Raw genomic sequence first — 8,339 nt, 5'->3', positions numbered from 1 at the left:
GCAAAGAGCCCAGATCGGAGCCTTGCAGGTGCCACATTTCTTCAATCGCGTGTCACGGCTGATCGGCTTGCCCTCGTAGCCTTGGCAGCTGTCAGTCATCCTCTGCCACGTCTGACTCATCAGTGGGTCCTGAAGGTGCAGCTCCCAAAGGCATCTTCTGTCCATCCATTTCTGCCCATGTCCACGGCACCACTCTGGTCCAGCCTACCTCCCACACAGCCCCTGCCTGGCTCTGCCTCCTAGGCTTGTCCCCTGCCCTACCTTCCATGATCCACACAGGAGACAGAGTGATCCTCTAGATGTTTACTTATTTCTTTCATGTACGCACCTGTAAACTTTCTGATACTTCTGGGAAAATCTTTATGGAAATTGTAGAGCGAAAATGTCCTACTGAAAGAATAATCTCTTTTAAATTTTATTTATTTATAATTTTGGCCGTGCTGGGTCTTTGATGCTGTATGCGGGCTCAGTGGTTGCAGGGGCTTAGTCGCAGCATCTGGGATCTTAGTTCCCCGACCAGGGATCGAACCTGGGCCCCCTGCACTGGGAGTGCAGAATCTTAACTGCTAGACCACCAGGGAAGTCCCAGAATAATCTTTTAAAAACAAAAGTAGCGACCTTTCAACAGCTTCCTCTATTGGGCCAGATTTACAGAAGAAAATCCAAGTTCCTTCGCAGACTGCAGGGTCCCTGCATGACCCGGCCCCTACCCGCCCCTCTGGCCTTCCCTCCACACTGGTCCCTGCTCCCACGACAGGTTCAGGGACCCACTTCTCAATCTGCCCGCAGAGCCCTGGGCTCTGCTCTCAGCTCAGCTGAGTTTGTCTCAACCTCCCGGTCTCAGCTCACGTGTCACCTCCCAGCCCCCGAGTCTTAAATTGCCTGTTAAGTGCTTTCAGAGCCATCTGAACAAACTTTAAATGTTTCTTATTTGTTGACTTACACATAGTCTGTCTCATTTGCTAGAATGTACATCCCAGGAGAACAGGGACATGTATTTTTTACCGTTGCACTAATGCTTAGCACAGCACCTGCACAGGGTATAGGCAAAGTATACTTATACACAGTAAATATGTGTTTGAAAATCAAATGAAGGAATGAAGCAATCCACTGAAACACCGTTCTCCATCTCGAACCCCCTGCTAGTCTTCATCGTAATCAGTAGAGGGCAGCAAAGACCCTAAGTTATCTAATTTCTGGGGTTTCCTCCAGAAAACTTTGAAAACTTATTCCCCTTTGCCAAATAGCAGCGTCGTGTTTATCAGGAATTTCAGGGAAATGTCTTGCCTTAAAATTTCTTTCTTCTCCTTATTCCTGAAGCCTTCTCCTCTCTGAGTCATTTGCAGGTTTTTTGTTTTGTTTGTTTGTTTTAAGATTCCAGGGACAATGCTCCTTAGGAAATGATAGCAGATGTTGTATTGACTAAGCCAAAAAGAAACCCAATGGCCTGGAGCCTGTACCTCCCTGCCAGACAAGTTAGTGTGGAAAAAAAGATGCCTCTGTCATCACCGACAGCTGTTTGGGACATAAGGATTTACGGCTCTCCCTTATGGTGTTTGGGGAGGAGCAGGTACCAGCTAGGCAGCTGTTGTTTATGTTTTGAGCATTTGTAAGAGCAAGTTGTGTGTGTGTTTCTAGTTCTGTCTTCTGCTTGGATCGGTTTCTGCTTATTCCATCTTCCCTTTTCTTTTTAACAATCCCCCACCCAGGGCAGGAACCTCGGCATCTCCTGCCTTTGTGGGCTCCTTCACCAAGAATGCACCCTGAATCCAGGTAAGCAGCAGTAGAATCAGCATCCACAGAATCCCAGGATGGTGTTTTCATTCGATCTCTGCCCTACAAATATTTACTGAGCCCTGGGACTTACCAGGCCTGGGTGTGTGCTCTCTGGGTACAGATGCTCCATTTGATTGAAAGAACAGTTACTAGAATCAAAAGGGAGGCAGAGTTTCTCAACCTTAGTGCTATTGACACTTTGGATGAGATAATTCTTTGTTGTGAGAACACTCTAGGATTTTAGCAACATCCCTGGCCTCTCCCCATTAGATACAGGTAGTACTCATGCCCTAAGTTGTGATGACCAAAAATGTTTTCAGACATTGCAAAATGTCCCCGAGGGGCAAATTCCCACTCCCCAATCTTTTTTGTTTTTTTTAATTGTATTTATTTATTTAATTTTGGCTGCGTTGGGTCTTCATTGCTGCACGCGGGCTTTTCTCTAGTTGCAGTGAGCAGGGGCTACTCTTCATTGAGGTGTGCGGGCTTCTCATTGCGGTGGCTTCTCTTGTTGCGGAGCACGGGCCGTAGGCTTGCAGGCTTCAGTAGTTGTGGCACACGGGCTCAGTAGTTGTGGCTTGCAGGCTCAGTAGTTGTGGTGCGCAGGCTTCAGTAGTTGTGGCGAGCAGGCTCAGTAGTTGCGGCACACGGGCTCTAGAGCGCAGGCTCAGTAGTTGTGGCGCACGGGCTTAGTTGCTCTGCAGCATGTGGGATCTTCCCGGACCAAGGCTTGAACCCATGTCCCTTGCATTGGCAGGCGGATTCTTAACCACTGCACCACCAGGGAAGTCCCTACCCCTCAATCTTGAAAGCCATTTTTTTAAGGATCATGGTGGAAATCTTTTGGGGTGTCTTTCCAGCCTGAGTCAATGACCCCTTTTTCTCCTAGTTCTGCTCCTCACTATCCCATGCTTGTGTGTTGTGACCTGAAGCCTATGGACTGGGCAGATTGGACATCTGACCCAACTTAGGTCTCTCAGCTTCTTTCCTTTGGGAATTTGAAACTAGGACCCAGGGACTGAGTACCAGCTGGGTTCTTCAGGGGGACAAAACTTAAACGCAAATTTAGAAGATGTGGGCGGATGTATGATAATGTGGGGAACATGAAGCAGAGATATACTACTGCAGAGATAAGAATGAAATAAACTACGAGGATGGGGAATAAATTAGGAGGTAGGGATTAACATATACACACTACTATATATAAAATAGATAACCAACAAGGACCTACTGTATACAGGAACTACACTCAATATTTTGTAATAACCTATAATGGAAAAGAACCTGAAAAAGAACAGTAATAAAATAGTAACTAAATCATTGTGCTGTACACCTGAAACTAACACAACATTGTAAATCAACTATACTTCAAAAAAAATGCAATAAACTACGGAGAAACACAGAGGAAGAGGCAGACAGAAGTCACCTCATTCTGGCCCTTTCTGGTTCCAGTACTTCCTAAGGACAGGGTAAACTTCCTGCCTTGGGTAGGAAAGACATTGATAACTAATTCCTCTTTTGTGCTAGGGCAGTTTTTGTTTGCTTTTTTCTGAGTCCTAACTGGTACATTCTCTCTAGCCTGGAAGTGAAATCATAACCAGAAAACATCAGGGATCTAGGCAGTTTAGGGAACTGTTTCTAACCCTCAGGGCAGCTCCACCCACCTCTGCAGATGCGCGCCATTCTCCTTTCTCTACCAAATGGCTTCCTCACCCTCTCTATAGAATTTTTCTTGTCATAACCTTAGCTTGTACATGGCCTGGTGTGTCATGGCCTCAGCTCAACTTCTGGTTTGCTGTCCATTCACTAACAGCAAACCCAGGCTGGGTTTCTTGGCTCAGATTTCTGAGCAAGAGAGTCTGATTGGCTCATGTGGCAAAACACTATTGGCTGCCCATCCCACAATCATCCCTCCCAATCAGTTTTGTTCAGGTGAACAACCCAGGGTGATGGACCAGAATTGGTTTGTTAAGGGCAATGAGATGTAAAAGGAATCTTCTTGGGAGGCTTATGGAAAGAATTTTATCCTTGATACAAGAAGGCAAAGCCCAAGGAGGAGCTAGTCCATCCCCTTCCTGCCTACTTTGGATATGTCATGTGAGGACATGATATATGAAGCCATGGCAGCCATTTTGCAACCATGAAGTAAAGCCAAGAGACTTAGAGAGGAACTGGCAGAATCGGGCTACAAAGCCTTGAGCTGACAAATTAACCAACCCCGGAGCCATGTACCTTTAAACTTCTTGTTACATGAGATAATTAGGTATCCTTACAGTTTAAGCTACTTTGACTCCAGTATCCTGTTACATGAAGCCAAAAGGATCCTGACCGATACAGTATAGCTCATCTTTTCAGGCCAGGTCACTCAGGTTCCAGGTCACTAGCAGGCTATCCTGTCACACACCTACCTCCAATCCATGTGTTTATTACCCTGCCCCAAACTTTTATTATGAAAATTTTTACACCTACAGAAAAGTTGAGGAAATAATACAGTGAACACTGAAATACCCCTCACCTAGATTGTTAACATATGCAGCTAAATGCTGTATATGTTCATTGTATAATATTTCCATATATATGAGGTTATTTTTTTCACTGAACCATTTGAAAGTAAGTTAGAGAGTTTATGAAGCTTCACCCCAAAGTACTTCAGCATTTATCTCCTAAGAAACAAGAACATTTTCCTATATAACCAAACAGTCATTATAGTAGATTTAATACTGATTATTCTCTAATGTAAAAATCTTACTAAATTCTTCAATTTTCTCAGTAATGTCCTTTAGAGCATTTTTTTTTTGGTTTGTTTGGTCCAGTCTCCTTTATTCTAAAACAGCTCTTCTGCTTTTTTTTTTTTTTTTTTTGGTCTTTCCTGTCACTTTCAGGCCAGTTGTTTTTATCTGGTTGTTTCTTCAGAATTAGATTTCGTTAAAGATTTTTAGCAAAAACTCTACAGAGGTGATGTTGGGTCCTTCTTAGCACATCACAAGAGGCACAGGGAGCCACTGTGTCCTATTATTGGTCGTGCTAAGTTTAATCAGTTGATTAAGGTGCTATCCGCTAGAATGCTCCATTATAAAGAGTTTGAAAAGATGTCTTTACAATGAATAAGTAATCTGTGGGATAGTACTTTGAGAATATCTTGTTCCCCAACAACTTTCACCCAAAGTTTTAGCAGCCATTAGTAAACCTTGCCTGAATCAACTATGTGATTACAAAGATCACATTTTTTAAAATTTTATCATTTCCTCTCTACATTTATTAGATGGCATTCTACTGCTTAAGGAAAAGAGCTTTCTCTTCCCTCACACTCACTTTTTAATTTTCTTGAGTATTATTATGAACTCAGATTTTTCATTACCACTCATTTTCTTTTCGATTTTCAATTTGTCCCAAATTTGGCCCCTTCAAGGTGGGAGCCCCTTCCAGCTGGTCTCTGTCCTTCAGACATAACCCCATCTTTGTTTGAGCACTTCTTTGCTCTCTAGCAGAGGAAAGCCCAAGCTCATTTTGTATTTTCCTTTGATTCACACCTAGAATCGGCCATTTCCCCAAGATAACTTGATTACTTTTAGTGAGAAGTAGTTCATAGAAAGCAAAAACTGGGTGGTAAGAGTGCTCATTGCTATCGGGATGTCATTGTGTCTAGGTCCTTTCAGTGGACAGAGCCAGGAAGTATGTTTGATTTTAAATCATAAATTTATCTTGATCCCCCAACTCCAGTCCAACACCACAGGATTCTTCCTCTTTTCCTCCCAGTGCATATTTTTTATCTCTTTTCTCCCACAGTGAAAACCTGGTTTTCAATCCAACATCAATATATTTACTCATTTGCTCCTCCTTACAATACACCCAATAGTATCAGAATTACTGTATCAGTACCACTACCAAGAACAAATCTACTAATAAAGTTCCAGATTGTTTGCAGTGCTTTCTTTTTAATCCCTAGAATATAGCCCACTAAAGGTAAAAAGATCTGTTAAAAAAACTTTTAACCTCGAAATAGGTTCATTTGTTTCTTTTTATATTCAGTGTTAGAGTTTTCCTTTCCTTGTTGACTTAATTTTTTTCTTTGTGATAGTGGGCTTCTTAATTTTTTTCCAGTTTTATTAAGATATAACTGCTATATAAGATTTGTAGGTTTAAGGTATACAACATAATGATTTGGCACATGTATATATTGATACAATTACCAAAGTTTAGTTAACATCCATGACAAAAATATGGAATGCTTCACAAATTTGCATGTCATCCTTGTTCAGGGGCCATGCTAATCTTCTCTGTATCATTTCAATTTTAGTATACATGCTGCCAAAGCAAGCAATAATTTAATTTTTTGAATATGTAAAACAGTAGCATAGTTAAAAAGTCAAAACTATATAAAATGTAACTCAGAGTAGTTTTCTTCAATCCCTGCGTGTAAGTTTCTGGTTTATCCTTTCTTAATTGCAAAAATAAGCAAATAATATATATGTATGTGTGCATGCATATACATATATCCTCATTTTTGCCTTTTTTATTCAAATAGTAGTATACCGCATATACTCTTTTGCACGTTATTGTTTTCACTTCATATTGTTTTATGTTGTACAAATGCAAGTGTTTTATAGCACTGGTGTTTCACTTATTTGCTCTCTCAAATGTATTTGGTATTTAGGAAGGTTTTATTTTTATTTTAATGGTTACTTTTATACTAAAACTAAAATAAACTCCATCCCCCCATCTTATTTTTGTTATTTTCTATTGGTTCCTCAACAATATTAAAATTAATTAATAATTTCTTCTATCCTCTCTTATCCCTATCCAGCAGTATCTCATTTGAATAAATATCCTTTTATCCTCATCAGCAACAAGTATATTCTATATTTCATCCCTCTTACCATTCTTCCCTTTTAATTATTATATAATATCTACTTTGCCTGGTCATGTAGTCTTCTTATAACCATCGTAGTTTTATAGGTAAATACATATTTTATGCTTACCATCAGTCCTTATGCCAATGTCTTTCCATTTTGGTTGTCTAAAAAACCTTTCTTCAGTAAATTCATGGGAGCAGTAGTCTCTGATTCTTTCATGTTCATCATTTGTGGCATGTTGACTAGATATAAAATCGTTGGCTCATGTTTTCTTTCCTTGAATATCTTCAATATGTTACTCTCTTTATTTCTTTATTTGGCTGCGTCAGGTCTTAGTTGCGGCACGTAGGATCTTCGTTGCAGCGTGCGGGATCTTTTGTTGTGGCGTGCAGGCTCCAGAGCACAGGGGCTCTCTAGTTGTGGTGCGTGGGCTTTAGAGCACGTGGGCTCAGTAGTTGCAGCATGCGGGCTTAGTTGCCCCGTGGAATGTGGTATCTTAGTCCCCCGACCAGGGATCGAACCCGCATCCCCTGCATTGGAAGGCGGATTCTTAACCACTGGACCACGAGGGAAGTCCCTGTCTCTCTACTTCTTCTGGAATAAAGTTCAAAGACAATCATTTCTTTCCCATTTAGGTGACTTGATATTTTGACTAGATGCCCAAAAGAGTTTTTTCTTTTCTTGTAAAGTCCAGAAGTTTTCTGAGAATATACCTTGACATTGGTCATTCTGGATTGATTTTCCTAGGTACTAGTGTCAAATCTTTTTTTACTTCAGGAAAACTTTTCTCAAATGTTTGCTTTTTAAATTATTTTAAAATTTCCTCTGCTTTTTTTTTGGTGGGTCTTCTATTATAGTTTGTTCATTTGTTTACCTTTCCACATCTACCACTTTCTCACAGATCTCTTTGATTTGTTGGAATTCCCTCCTTTTCACCTACTGTTATCTGATATATTTATTCACTCTTCTGTTTTTTTCTATTTTAGTCTCCATCTCTCAAATGATTAATTCTGAGTTCTCCTACATCATTTCTGAGCTTCTCTAATTCTGATTTATATAGTCCTTTCCTCTCTGATATTATTTTATTAGTTTTTTATCTCATTTTGAAATAATAAATTTTTCATCTGTTTTATAAGCATGTCTTTCTGATATGTTTTCACTATTAGAATGATATTCTGCCCTTTCTTTTTCTTTTATTTTTTAAAATTAATTTATTTATATTTGGCTGTGTTGGGTCTTCGTTGCTGTGCGCAGGCTTTCTCTAGATGCGGCAAGCAGGGGCTACTCTTAGTTGCAGTGCATGGGCTTCTCATTGCAGTGGCTTCTCTTGTTGCAGAACATGGGCTCAAGGCACACAGGCTTCAGTAGTTGTGGCATACAGGCTCAGTAGTTGTGGCTCACGGGCTCTAGAGCACAGGCTCAGTAGTTGTGGCGCACAGGCTTAGTTGCTCTGCGGCATGTGGGATCTTCCTGGACCAGGGCTTGAACCCATGTCCCCTGCATTGGCAGACGGATTCTTAACCACTGCGCCACCAGGGAAGTCCTCTTTTTTTCTTATAATGACTTAGAGTTGGATTTTTTTCCAGCTTTATTGAGATATAATTAATATATAACATTGTGTAAGTTTAAGGTGTACAATGTAATAATGTGATACACTTATACATTGCAAAATGATCACCACAATATGGTTAGTTAACACATCTAACTTAG

The 8,339-nt window shown here is 40.7% G+C and overlaps 1 non-coding gene across 1 annotated transcript; it reads right to left on the bottom strand.

The window, feature by feature from the left end:
- Window positions 1-5,990: 5,990 nt before the first annotated feature.
- On the bottom strand, window positions 5,991-6,093 carry LOC112404502 (U6 spliceosomal RNA). The gene has a single exon (XR_003004107.1). It is a non-coding gene; the product is annotated as a U6 spliceosomal RNA (small nuclear RNA).
- Window positions 6,094-8,339: the final 2,246 nt, after the last annotated feature.

This window comes from Neophocaena asiaeorientalis, unplaced genomic scaffold (assembly GCF_003031525.2).
Source record: "Neophocaena asiaeorientalis asiaeorientalis breed wild unplaced genomic scaffold, Neophocaena_asiaeorientalis_V1.1 scaffold204, whole genome shotgun sequence".
In the NCBI taxonomy this organism is placed as follows: domain Eukaryota; kingdom Metazoa; phylum Chordata; class Mammalia; order Artiodactyla; family Phocoenidae; genus Neophocaena; species Neophocaena asiaeorientalis.
Note: the sequence above shows the minus strand (reverse complement) of the source record. Positions and strands in the feature narration are given on the sequence as shown.